Below are 14,789 nucleotides of genomic sequence, written 5' to 3'. Positions count from 1 at the left end.
GTCCATTATTTAGGTTTTCTAAATTCCTGCTATGAGTGAGACCATCCGGTATTCTTCTTTTTCTTTCTGACTTATTTCGCTGAGCATGATCCCTTCTAGCTCCACCGGAAGGATGACTTTAATAACACACTTAATCATGGTTAGTACGTTGTGTGGAAAGAGCATGGGTTATGGGGTCAGAAATAGCAATATCATCCAAGGTCTACCGACCCTGAGTTCTGAGACCTTGGATTGTTCTCTGCAGAGGATCAGCGTTCCCACAGCAATGTGGGATAAGATGTTCCACCCTTCAGGGCCATTCTGAGGGTCAGACACAGTGACATGCGCAAAGGCACACAGCATGCGTCACAAACAGTGAGTTACAGCTCTCCCTGGCCCTTCAGCCCTGAGGCTACTCTTCAGATGGCTAAAGGCCAAAGTCATGGGGATATTGCAAATATGCAAAATACAATAAAAGACACTTAAAAGACCAGAACTAGAACCCACAGACCTGAGTCTAGCGAGGGCAAATGTTCAGCTCGAAATCACCTCGATCTTCTGAAAAAAGGAAAGATGTGCAGACTGGAAAGGGCACACTGGCAAGTAATTCACGAGAGGGGTTTGTGAAAGAATAGTTACTTTTTCACTGGAGACTCCATCTCCAAAGTCAGATGAATTAATTGTAGAAAGAGAATTTGGGATGGGAGTGGGGGTGGGGATGGAGATTCCATATGCTCCGTCTCCTCGCAGCCCTCCAATAGCAAATCCAGATTCGACTGGGTTATGGCGTACCTTGCCGCTTTGTAAGGTATTGTTTCTACCCAGATCATAGTTGTAAACATAGTTCATCTTAGCCCCCACGCTACCAGATACAGGGAGGATCCTGAGCACATCAAGAGCTCAGTAAATGTTTATGAATAAATTAATGTCAGTAACTTTCATTAGTAATCATAAGAAATCATGAAGCATCCACATTAAGATTAAAGATGGAGAAACGTTTTTCAGATTTTCAAAGGTGTGTAAGGGTTGATCTCAAAGATGATGGATATCAGTATTCTAAAGAATTCCATAATGGATTTGTAAACATACAAGCACAAATAAGCAACATGGAGTTAGTGAGAACACACTTTGTGTGTTTTTCCTCTATGAGACTCCAATAAATATCCCTCCAGTAAAAATCTGTTTGTATTTTGAAGCCCATTCAAATTCTTTCGCCTGAAGTCATGACTAGTCATTCCAACAGATCATCCTATATGATGAATGCCTAAGAGCCTTATTTAGTCTTGTAAAAGGTATAGTAGCAGTTGTCTCAAACAGGATAATGTTTATAAAAGTGCTTGGTAAACTGTATAGTATAAAAATATGGACTTGGTGTTTAGTGAGCACCTAGTTTGAGCCTCATGGTACCATGAGCCCTATCATACATACTTTGTATAGCTTCTCTTTGAGATCAATGCTTACCCACCTTTGAAAATCTGGATACAATTTGACCAGATACAATCTGGAGCCAGCTTTGTTCAATAAGACTGTTAGGCCTGTTGGTGAAGTAAGAGAAGTTTTGCAACTAATGGTGGCCAGTGTGCAATAAGGGTTCTAAACTGATAGGGGTTGGTGGCTTTGCTTAGAATGTGCATGGCTGTATTTTTAGAGTTACTAGATGGGGGTGACCCTTGTGCTAAATTCCTGTTCCACCTCATTCCCCACTCAGAGATTTCAGCCCCTTCCATAATCATGGGGCTCTAGAAGCCTGGAAGATCAGTGTTCTGTAGCTACTTCCTGCTGGAGGGGGGATTTTAGCCTTACCTAAGGTAGGGACAGGAAATCTCTGCCTTCCTTATTGACAGGCGCAAGAGTCACGTCTTCTATTATATCAATAGGTACTGGCTACATTCCCCACATCAGCATCGTTTTGATACGGAATTGTTGCAGTATAGAGGAAACAGATTTGACAGTAAGATTGAGACTTTATGGTTCAAAAATGAGATATAAGAGTAATTATTGTTACCCCAGCTGGGGATGATAGCCAAGATAGTCACCCCTAGGAACCACAACTGTTGATCTAGGGATTCTCAAGGTTAATGTGTAAGGCTTTCCCTTCAAGTTGGCAATATGGCAATATTTATTCTTTCTGGCAAGGAGATAGTTTAATGCCAAGAGTGTAATACTTGGCTCTGATTTTGGTTTTTAAATTTCAGTTTGAATGGTGCCAATCATTTTACCTGTGACATTGTTTATTTTTTAACATGCAGTAAAGTCTTAAGATGTTGTATCTAGTTTTTATTGTGCCAAAATTTCAGTGCATAGACCCAATTCAAGAAGTCCCATAGCTGTTTCTCCAGTTACTCAGTTGGGTTTTGAGCATATTTCGTTAATCTACAGGTTTTAAAAAATACCTTAAATATATTTAGGATGACTAGAATTTGATGGCCACAAAATGACTGAAATACAGTTTTCTCTCCACCTTCACTCCAATTTTATCAAATAATTATGGCAATACCAAGTGACTTGTAAATTAAGTCTGATTTCAATAATCTTGGCCAGTTTCTGCATAAGCACAGAAAGAACAAAATATAATTGTATTCTTCAAGCTTTACTGGGACCTTCAGAAGGAATCTCAGACAGAGCTCTTAATGGTACTTCTCAGGGCAGGAGACCATTCCACAGTCTCATAAAAGACTTGCCTGTAAAAACCTGTGTGTTTGGGTTAGTTGCTCTCATTGAGGCCAAAATATACTGGGATCTCTGGTTCCCCCTAGGGAGTGACATTCTTTACTCTTTCTGGTAGACCCAAAACCAAGGCATTAGGCTGACTTTTTTTCAAAGACTCTGAAATCTGTGTATTCCTAAAAGCATTCTGGTTTCCAATCAAAGTCTCAGTCATTTTTCACTATAGAGGAAAAAGGAAAGTCTTACTGGATTTATGCAAACAAATACATTGCCAGATGTTTTATCTGATTTTTACTGTGCTAAAATTTCAGGGCATAGACCCAATGCAAGAAGTCCCATAGTGGGTTATTATATTTTGGCATGAGAGAAAATCTGTGTTCCAGTTTGTGTATAAAATGATGCAATTTACCATTGCTGCAGATCAAAGCACAATTTAAAGAGACTTTCTGGAAATAACAAAACATTAAAACTAATTTTTTCAATTTTTTTAAATTTATTTATGCATATAAGGCCAGAGGTGTGGGGGGGCAGGGGGTGAGAATGGGTGGATCTATTGAAACACAATGCTGAGGAGAGCAGTGGGTGGGACAAAAGAGGTCTGCTGCACCATGTATTTTCAGCTATTGAATTCATACCACACTGGCTGGTAATAGCTTGATAATGCTGAGATTTTAACGCCTGCAAGGCCCTAAAACCAGGGAGGCCCTAAAGCCAATATTTTAAAACGTCATATATCAGTCCTTCTCAGGGTAGTTAGTCCCCATGTACTAAGTCTCAATCCTTTGTTAGCAATTTTTACAAGTTTAGTTTTTCTTAAATTCCATGGGTTCTTTTTTCAGTTCCATGACAAACCTTATTTCCTGAGTGTTGTCAGTTACTTTTTCTGTGAAGTTTTCAGATTACAAAATTTAGTAACTTCTGTAAATAGCAAGAGTTAAAAATAGCCAGTATAAAGCAACAGACAAGGTTAGTTATGTAATTTTGTGCATATGTATTTTAACATAATTAGAATTGAACAATAACCTAATAACATAATTAGAATTGAACAATAATTATACCAGAAAAAAAATAAAATTCCATAATTTGTGGAATAGCCTCAAAAAAAATTATACCAGAAAATATTAGGTGTTAAGAAGTCATTTATTTTAGAATACTCCTATTATATATGCTGAAAAGGTGTTATCATTTCTTTCCATGCCTATACTATTTTAGAAGTTTGATATCAGGGAAGTTGTCATAGGCTTAACAAACTTACACAGATTTGTATGAAATAGTACTTGATTACACAGTGACAAGTGAAGGATTTTTAAGGTAGATCTATTTTTCTGACAAGGCTCAGCAAATGCTCACAGGATCAGATGTCTGTTAACCACATCTGAGAGTGAAAGAGCAGGAAGATATTCAGGTTGCTTAAACAGTCTTTGTTATTAAAAGTTAGTAAAGACAGTTTTAGAATGCTTTAGTTCTTGTAGACGAAAAAATTAAACTTCGATTTTACGTAAGTACACTACTGATATTAAACCTTAGCTTACTTTTCTAACAAGCCATTAAACGACATAAAATTTCTTTCCCTAAGATAGCACTCTCAGACCTTCACATTTCTTATACCATTCCATTCCAAAGAAACCAGATTCATCTTTTTTTTTTAAAGATTTATTTATTTGTTTGTTTGTTTATTTATTTATTTATGCAAGCACTGGGTATAGTCAGAAGCGCGGGAGGGTGAGAGAACTCACCAGAGCCAGAGCGGGGAGCAGAACAGGCAGAAGGACCGAAGTACACTGCTGAGGGGAGCAGCGGGCGGCAGGAGAGGTCTGCACGCCATGTGGGACCCTCCTCTGGTGGCCGGGGAGCAGCCGGGGATCGAACCGGCGCTGCAGAGGCTGCGGGCAGCTTCGCAACCCAGTGCTCAACCGCTGTGCCACCGGGGAGGCCCGAAACCAGATTCATCTTGACACTAAATTCTTCTCAATACAACAGTGTTAATCTTCATAAAATGGGGAGGTTCCATGTTCCCTGCCCCACCTAATGAGTAAGGTTTAGTTTCCAAACCTGGAGTTGGTGGAGTTGAATGGGGAGAAGAAGCTGAAGCACACCAGGACAGCTGACTTGGAAGAGGCATATGGCTCAAAGACATGTGAAGAAATAGGCCTGCTTGCTTCTCAGCTTTGGACTTATACCAGGTATTTGGGGGACATGGAAGGAAACACATGAGTAGAGAAATGTAGAGCTACTTAGATGAGATATGGGTGAGAAACCTGTGGGAGGCTGACAATCGTAACCTTTAACTTGATTTGTGCTTTGATTTTGCTCGTTTAGTCCCAAACTTGTCTGGCCCTTTCTGTCCCTTTCCAATAGTTCCCACCAGTAGGTGCCTTAGGCAAGCTTTTGGGCCTCAGTGGCCTTCTTGGGGCCAACACTGTTTAGGTGGACATTTATGCACAAGGGGATGTGTAACTTTGGGCATTTTATTGGAAAATTATTATCTTTTATTCTCTTTTCTTTCTATGAACAATAATCCTTTGAAAGTTCTTTTCTAGTAAGGGGCCTCCATGGTGGCCTAGGGGCTAAGTCTCAGTACTATAACCTTTTAGACCTGAGTTCGATCCCCAGTCAAAGAGCTAAACCACATACGGCGTAGCAGACCTCTCCTGTCTTGCCTGCTGCTCCCCTTAGCATTGTATTTCAGTAGATCTGCCTGCTCTGCTCCCCACTTTATTGCTGGTAAATCCTCTCAACCCCCGCACCTCTGGCCTACACCCCAGTTCTATGCAAAAAATAAAAAGTTATTTTCTATTAAAGTTCTAACATATGCTTTGCCTTTATGAAGCGGATGGCAGAACCCATTTAGAATGTGTAGGTTTGGGGGTACCTCTCAGGCTAACAGTAACACCTTCAAAATATCCATTGCCAACATATTTCTTCTTTCTAAACACACATTTCACTTTACTTGTATTCAGAGGTATTACACCCAAGTTTTTTAGATTTCTAGATTGTAAAATACTATAATAACTATCATCCCTTTAGACAAAAATTCTTTAGTTAAAATTATAATACTATTATATGTATATACACAAAATAAAATAAAATTATAATATCAATAAACTTTACCTAAAAATCTTTTTAGGTAATTTTAAAGAATAATAAGATTTCCTACCATTTAGATTTCTGCGGGGGGGTGGGGTGTAGAACTCAGGACTCTGAAATGACAAAAGCCTTCACCTCCTATGTTAGTATGTCTGGAAATACCAGAGACTATCCTGAAGGCATCTTGGGTGCCAACCTTTTTAGCCAGGCTGCTTCAGTTGATTTTAGGAGAGGACAGATATGAGGGAGACGGTAGAAGAAGAGAGAAAACATTGATTGGTGCAGAGAGTCCAGTCCCCTTACAGCTAAAAGGCAGCAAGAGACTAACACTGGAGCAAAAGTCCAGGCAGCTGCTTGCTGAGAACAAAGGCAGCCTCCAAACCAGCTAGCTGCCATAGGGTATCTAACTGCCTCAGCAACACAGCAGATGATAAGGGGTTCAGGCTCAAATATGTTTTGCTCAAGTCACCATAAAATATTATAGGTCCCGGCCCAAAAGATTTCCTTTAGGGAAAGAATTGATCAGAGAGAGCTAGATGTAGTTGCGCATTATATTTTCCATTCTCCAATTTATATTGGGCCACATGGTGTTGCAAAAGAATACCCATCTTTTTACTTAGCTCTTTGCCCGTTTTCTTAGTATACATAATCCATAGGGGAGTCACAAGGGACTTGATTGAATATTGCCCATGTTAGGTAGTGGCCCGACAGATCAGACACTTCTTTCTGTGCAAAAGAGAAGGAAGCACAAGAGAATGAGTCAAAATGCCGGCATCTGGATCAGAGCAGCGGGAGGAGCTGCTCCCTTGCTCCTGGTAACCCAACCGGAGATGGGCGACCCTCTCTCTCTCAGCCTTGATCCTGAGGTACCCAGGTGCCCTGGGCCCAACTAACGCCAGAGGGAAGCTCCATGAGTCCCTCTAGGAAAAGAAACTTTCTCCTTCTCATCCATGGTTGGGTAATGAGGTGAACTCGATCAAGTCATAACTCAGAGAGCAGTTTTCTGTAATTTAGTGACTAGGGCAAGGTGACTCCAAAAAGGGCACCCCAAATCACCTTTCCTTTCATTCTAATTTTCTGAGGCAGGAGAGAATAACCAATCCAGGCTGAGTTTGTTTTTCTAAAAAAAACAAATGTGGGAATCTTCGCAGCTTCAGGACTCTGGCTTAAAGAGCAGGGAAGGCAAAAAGAGCAGTGTCCCTTAACACAGCCAGAAGGGCCCAGGTGGGGGTACCGACCTATTATAACCTGCAAAGGCTGTTCCTCTAGTTAGAGGTGAGAGACAAAGGTAAGAACTCTGTTCTGATAAAGTGTGAGCAGTTGGGAGTGGGCAGCAAATACAAGAGAGGAGAGAGAGATTTTTATGGCAGTACAAGAGCAAAAGGAGAAGAGGCCACGTGAACTCCTTCCGTTGTGCTAATACTCTATCATCCCCTCAGGCTGACGTCAGGGGAAATCCACTGATCACATGGATCTGCATGAGGTGGGACAATATCCCCACCACATGATAAATCAGGGAGTGGTGATCAGTGGACAAGAGTAAGATTATGTTCTAAGCCTCCAGGTAGATGAGAGAAAAAAGAGAAAGAGAGTAACTCATCATACAGAATTTCTCCTGGCTGGCTTGCCACAATGACAGGGCACAGGGGTGCTGAGGGACCCCAAGTTTCTTCTATGCAGGAAAGAAATCATATGGGAGTCAGTGTAAGTGTGAGAAAAGTTTTCTTGGAGGTGAAAATATACACAAGAGAGAATGGTGCCTTAGATCTCAAGGCTGCTGATATACGTACTTGTTTAGTTTGTTGGGGGCAGGAGCTTACAGATGGGGTTCTGATCAGTTTGATAGAAGTTTTACAACTACAGGTACCCAGTGTATGTGATAAGGGTCTAAACTGATAGGGTTTGGGTTGCTTTGCTTTGGAATGTGCATAGCTGTTTTTTCAGTTACTAAATGTGAAAATTCCTTTTCCACCTTACATATAACTAGGAATAAGGTCAAAGTATCATTTAAATTTTCAGCGAAATAAGCAAGAAAGAAAAAGAAAAATACCGGATGGTCTCACTCATAGCAGGAATCTAGAAAACCTAAATAAGGGACCAGGAAAAAGAATAGCTATAAGAAAGAAAAAATCAAAATCAACAAACAACTATGAACCAGAGACACATTGTGGGGGGGGGGCACGGGGGAAAGGAGGGATTGGGGTCAAAATAAGGGGGCTGCAATTGTATGGGGAATATAAAAATAAAATAAAATAAAATAAATTTAAAAAATAGGGGGAAAAAAGACCCCAAATGCTTCTAATAAAAAAAAAATGTAAAATTATAAAATTATATCTAAGTACATTTTGTCCCAAGAAATTACTTACTCTGTAGCCGGGTGATTTATTAATTTGCCTGATGACACTGGTTAAGTTTCTTAGATGTAAGTGAAAGATATATTTATTAAATTGCCATTTTTTGTTTTCACTGACCTTCCTACCTGCAGTCTTTTCTTGCCATAAATCATCCTCCAGACAGCCAGAATAAGGATCTTACTGGCTGAACCTATTAAGATACTGATATGATCAAGAGTTTCTTGATAAAAATCCCTGAAGGACATACCATTAACTACAGATTAAAGCAAACTGTTCAGTTGGACCCACAATATCCTAAAGTTCTTTCTACTGTCCCTGGGCCTACCTACCCGCCCCCCAACCCCCGGACGACTTATGATTCTGCTAACTCATAGCCAGCCTGCAGGACTGAGTTTGGGTCTTGCAGGAACCATTCTCTGACATACAATCACTGTCTACCCTATGTCCTATAAAGCCCACTGTCCTGGCTTACAGTTGTCTTTATATGCAGATAAGAAGTTGGATCAAGTGGTTTGTTCGGTCCCCTTTCTTAGTTAAGATTACTTTGTAGGTGATGTCATACTCCTGAAATGTGAATAGTTGGTTGTCTCTTTCTGCAATATCGGCTGCTCAAGATGAACAATTCATTTGAGGTTGCAAAATGCTGGTTCAAACAATATTGTTCAAACAATATTGTACATTAATCATTTTTTTAATCTTATTTCTTCATTTATCTTTACAATTTCTTTCATTCAACTTTCTTTGAATTTACTTGTTCTAGATTTTAGCTCATTAACTTCCAAATTTTATTTTTTAAAGAAGTATTTCAATTTTCTACATAATTAAATTCCCTTTAGTACGTACTATGTTTGACTGTGTCCAGAGGCTGAAATGTGATGTTTTCTTTATAGTTCAGTTGAAATATTTTCAAATTTCCACTGTTTATCCTGTTTTGCTGAGGCATCTGGAAGTGTGTTTTTAAATGTCTAAATGTACAAAGGTTCCTCTTTCAAATGGCATTCTTTCAAATGACATTGCAGAAGATCAGCAAACCTAAAATCACAGCCATGGAAACTTTCCAAGATGATATCAGAAAAGAAAAAAGTATGGGGGAAAAAAGAAAGAGGTACCATTGACCTGTGGGACAATAACAAACGGTCTAAGGTACTTCTATTTTAGGAGTCCCAGAAGGAGAATACCACATGGCAAAGAATTGAAGGTAGCCTCTGGCAAAGAGCTGGCAAGGAACTGGGATGTCAGTCATGTCATCAACCCATGAAGAATGGAGTCTCCTCAAGAGCGCTCAGCGTGAGTTGGAAGCACATACTTCCTTAGGTGAGTCCCAGCACAACCACATTGCCAGCCAACTGCTGGACTGCAGGCACCCACAAGCGGAGGGCCCAGTGAACACACCCCATTCTGTCTTCTTCATATACACTGTGATAACAAACATGATTTCAGCTTATTATGTTTTGGAGTCATTTGTTATGCAGCAATTGATAACTAATATGATGTTCTTTGAGAACAGTGAAATTGAACACAAAAGGAAGAATCAACAGGCAAGAAAATATGAACAACTGTGTTAAATCTAAGTAAGGGGCCTCCCCGGTGGCACAGCGGTTGAGGGCTGTGTTGCGAAGCTGCCCGCAGCCTCTCCAGTGCCAGTTCGATCCCTGGCCGCTGGGCAAGGGTCCCACATGGTGCGCAGACCTCTCCTGCCGCCCGCTGCTCCTCCCAGCAATGTATTTCATCAGTCTGCCTGTTCTGTTCCCCGCTCTGGCTCTGGTGAATTCTCTCACCCTCCCGCGCTTCTGACTGTACCCAGTGCTTGTATAAATAAATAAATAAATAAATCTTTTTTTTTAAAAAATCTAAGTAAGAATCAGGAAAGGACACAAACACATTGATTCAAAAGACCACCTGTACTCTATGTTTACTGCAGCACTATTTACAATAGGTAATACCTGGAAACAACCCAAATGCCCAAAGATAGATGACTGGATCAGGAAGATGTGGCATATATATACACAATGGAATATTACTCAGCAATCATAAAAGATAAACTCATGCCATTTGCAGCAACGTGGATGGAGCTAGAAAGAATTATGCTCAGTGAAATAAGCCAGAAGGAAAAAGAAAAATATCAGATGGTTTCACTTAGAGCAGGAATATAGGGGAACCAAATAAGACATCAGTGTAAAAAAATAATAACAGTACAAAGCACAACAAAGCAGAAACAGACAATTATAAAGCAGAGACCTACTTGGGGGGGGCGGGGGAGGGGAAGGGAGAGGGATCAGAGGGAGGGAGGAAGGAGCACAGGGGACTGAGGTGATGGTGCAGGGGTGCAGTAGTGAAGGAAACCCTACTGGGACTACACCTGAGGGGGTGGGGGGAAGCAAATATTGTTTAAAAATGAACAATGATATAAAAAAATAAAAAGATAATAATTAAAAAATTGAAATAAAATAAAATAATAGCAATGATGATTTTATCAGAGGATAAAAATAAAAGCAAGATTGAAGAGTTGAGAGGAAGAATAGTTTGGAATTTACATATTTCTATTTCTTTGAAACTAAAACAAATGCTTCTGCTGATGTGTGTGTGCGCGCATGTGTGCATAAAAGAGTTTTTGTCTCCTTGTTAAAAAGTATTTCCTCCAGGGGGCCTCCCTGATGGTGCAAGGGTTAAAGTCTCAGCACTATCAAGCCATTACCAGCCACTATGGCACGAGTTCAATCCCCATAAGTACAGCAGTTACTTATAGGCATTTCTGAACATTAGTCTGCAGCAAAGCTTCAATTTGGGGTCTATTTAGAAGAATCCATTTCTATATCAATCAACCTTAAACTTTAATCAACATTTTAACCTCCCAATTCTCCTTTGAAAGCTTCATCTTCATGCAAATTAAAATCACTTTGCATACCTTTTCCTCTATCAGATTATTTTTAAAATACGATGTTTGACAGCACATGATGTTGATGAAGCAGGCACTCTGGCATATTCCTATTGGTATGCAAAACAGACTGACTTATATAAAGAACAATATGACAATAATTACACAACTATGTATTATTTATAAAATGTTTATAATATTTAATATAGACTATTTATGTTATGTAATATTTATAAAAATTACAAATCATTTATCCTTTAACCTAGGAAATCAATTCTTGGAATTTACCCTATAGCTGAAACTGTATAATATGAATTATGTGCATACAGTGTTATCTATTTGCAGCATTGTTTGTCATAACCAGATATTAGAAATGTCCTTCAAGAGCCCGTCATTAGATTACTTAAACAAACAAATTGAGTTACCACCCTATGGTTGAATAACACACAGCTGGAGGAAAACACGGAAGCTCTTTGTGTACTGATGTATGATAATTTCCAAGAAGTACTGTTAAGAGAAAAAGGCAAAGTACATAATAGTGAATATAATGAATCATGTTTTGTGTAATAGGGGGAAAAAGAAGAATATTCCTGCTCATATTGCTTGAACTTCCATAGATAAACACCGGAAGGAGGAGAAATAGGTTAGATGACAGGGTAGGGACAAGACTCCACAATGTAGCATCTGCGACAGTGTTTTGAATTTTGGACCACCAAATGCCATTACCCACTCAAAACAAAACAAAAATAAACAAAATTAAAAAAAAAATCCATCTTTCCATTGTTCATGGATTTTTCTAAGCTTGTTGTGCTTTTGATAATCTGTATATATATATGCATTCAAGGCACTCCAGCAAGGCAGAAAAATGCCAACTAAGTCTCCGATATGAGAAAGCTTAGAGCCAGCATATGAGGGAAAGCTTGTTTCATAACATTAGCAAATGACAAAATGACCTAATTTTCTACCTAGAAGGAAAAAAATGATACCAATGACTTTCATAGATTAAAAAAATCAAGGCCCAAAATGTTAAGTGACTTGCTACAGTCAATTCAGCTAACTTCGGGAGAAATCAGTACTTGAATCCCAGGACTCTTGATTTTATAAGCTCAGTGTTCCTTTATTATTTCATCTCTTAAATTTATTTATTCATCTATTTATTCATTTTACATCATTGTTCATTTTTGTACAGTATTTACTTTCTCCTCTCGGGTATAGTCCCAGTAAAATTCCCACCACCATAGTCCTTTGTGCGCTTCCCCCCCCCTGTTTTGATCTCTCTCCCTTCCCCTCCCCTGCAGAATGTCTCTGATTTATAGTTACCTGTTAATTTTGGTTTTTCATTATTATTTTTCCTGATCCCTTCTTTGGTTCCCCTGTATTCCTCCTATAAGTGAAAACATCCGATATTTTTCCTTTTCCTTCTGGCTTATTTCACTGAACATAATCCCTTCCCGCTCCATCCAAGTTGCTGCAAATGGCATGAGTTTATCTTTTTTTGATTGTTGAATAATAGTAAGTATTCCATTATGTATATATACCACATCTTCTTGATCCAGTCATCTGTTTTTAGGCATTTGGGTTGTTTCCATACCTACTATAAATAGTGCTGTAATAAACATAGCGGTACAGGTGTCCCTTCAGTAGATCCCTAGGGGTGGAATTACTGGGTCATATGGAAGCTCCATTTTGAATAGTTTGAAAAACCTGTACACAGCTTGCCATAGTGGTTGGACCAGTTTGCACTCCCACCAGCAGTGCAGGAGAGTTCCTTTTTCTCCACATCCTCCCCAACATTTGTTGTTGCTAGTTTTTTTTAATATGTGCCATTCTCTCTGGTGTTATCTCATTGTGATTTTGATTTGCATTTCCCTGATTATAAGTGAAGTTGAACATTTTTTCATATGCCTGTTGCCCATTTGCATTCCCTCTTTGGAGAAATGTCTGTTTAGTTCTTCTGCCCACTTCTTGACTGGATTGTTTACTTTGTTTTTGTTGAGTTATGTAAGCTCTTTGTAGATCTTTATGATCAGCCCCTTATCATTTGTATGGAGTGCAAAAATTTTTCTCCCAAACAGTTGCTGTATGGAAGCTTTTTTTAAAATTTATTTATTTATGCATACAAGAACTGGGGTACAGGCCAGAGGTTTGGGGGCGGAGTGAGAGGATTCACCAGAGACAGAGTGGGGAGCAGAACAGGCAGATCTACTGAACTACACTGTTGAAAGGAGCAGTAGGCGAGGTAGGAGAGGTCTGCTGCGCCATGTGGGTCACCTCCCTAGCCAGATATTGAACTCATGCTGCAGTGGCTGTGGACAGCTTCACAGTGCTGTGTCTTCTTAACCACCTGTGCCTCCAGGAAAGCTTTTTAGTTTGATGTAATCCCCGCTGTTTATCATTTCTTTCACTTTCTTTGCTTTAGGGGATGAATCTTTATCATTGTTCCTTTACACCTAGATGCCCCCCTATTGATTAATTATACTCTGATGAGATAAAAATAATTAAAGAATGTAAAAGTGTTTAAGAATTTTAACATATATTAACTACTTTGACAACCCCAGTGTATTATTATAAGGTAGTAGAGTAATAGTTAAGATCATGTTCTCCAGAGGCAGACTCTGAATCCCAAATTCATCACTTTGGTGGTGTGTGACCTTACAAATTATGTAACATCTTAAACCTCAGTTTCCTCATCTGTAAATTGAGATATGGCTGTATGCACCTTGATAAGAGGAGTAAAAAAGGTAATAACATAATGGGCTTGGCCTGGCACCTGATATGAGTTCCCTAAATGTTTTTGTGATTACTTTATTTTACAGATAAAAAACTGAGGTTCAAGGCAATGGTTGCATATTTTGCCCAATGACACATGGTTTACAAGAAAATAACTCAATCTAGGTTTTCTCACTTTAAAAACTCATATGCTTTCCATTCCATAAATTGTAGATTCAATGCACTTGGTTTTCCTCTAATCATTACAATTTGTTTTATTTTGTAACTCAGTCAATACCACCTTCTTTACAGAAAAGAAATCAGCTTTTAAGTAAATAAGATTTTACCTTGTTGCCATTAAATGATCCAACATATTTTAAATAGAAATATTTCAGGTAAGCTAACATTTACATATAAATTATATATATATCATAATAAATAATGTTATAAATGACATATAACTAGTATCTATTATAGAATCAATGTCATAATATATTTTATATATAATATTTTAATATAAGTATATGTATTTATATGTAACCTTATCTGGATGTAATTTATTTATGTGAGCAAAATCTTTTCAAACTACCAACTAGAAGTCGAAGAATACAATATTAGCATACACAAAATAACTAGTATTATTTTGCAAATATAAGCAAAATGTAAGCATACCTGCCAGTGTACAATAGGAGCAATAAGAAGTCATGGATGACCTAGCACCTCTTCCAAGATGCTCTCCTGAATTGCTATATTCAAAATAGAGTCTGAAGAGTAAGATACCTTTCAAGATTGTAGTTACTGTTTTGATAGTGCTTCCAGGCACTCTCTTTTTATTGGTCATCTTACCCCAAAATCAAAGTGGCATTTTCCTTCCAAACATCACTTCTTTGATATAACCAGTGGATCAAGAATTTATAAAAGATTCAAAAACCTGTTACCTAGGGCCTCCCCTGGTGGCGCAGAGGTTGAGTGCTGGGCTACAAAGCTGCCCGCAGCCTCTGCAGTGCTGGTTCAATCCCCAGCCGCTGGCAAGGGTCTCACATGGCACAGCAGACCTCTCCTGTCTCACCCGCTGCTCCCCTCAGCAGTGTATTTCATCAGTCTGCTTGTTCTGTTCC

This window comes from Talpa europaea (assembly GCF_964194135.1).
Source record: "Talpa europaea genome assembly, chromosome: 12".
In the NCBI taxonomy this organism is placed as follows: Eukaryota; Metazoa; Chordata; class Mammalia; order Eulipotyphla; family Talpidae; genus Talpa; species Talpa europaea.
This window is presented reverse-complemented; position numbering follows the sequence as displayed.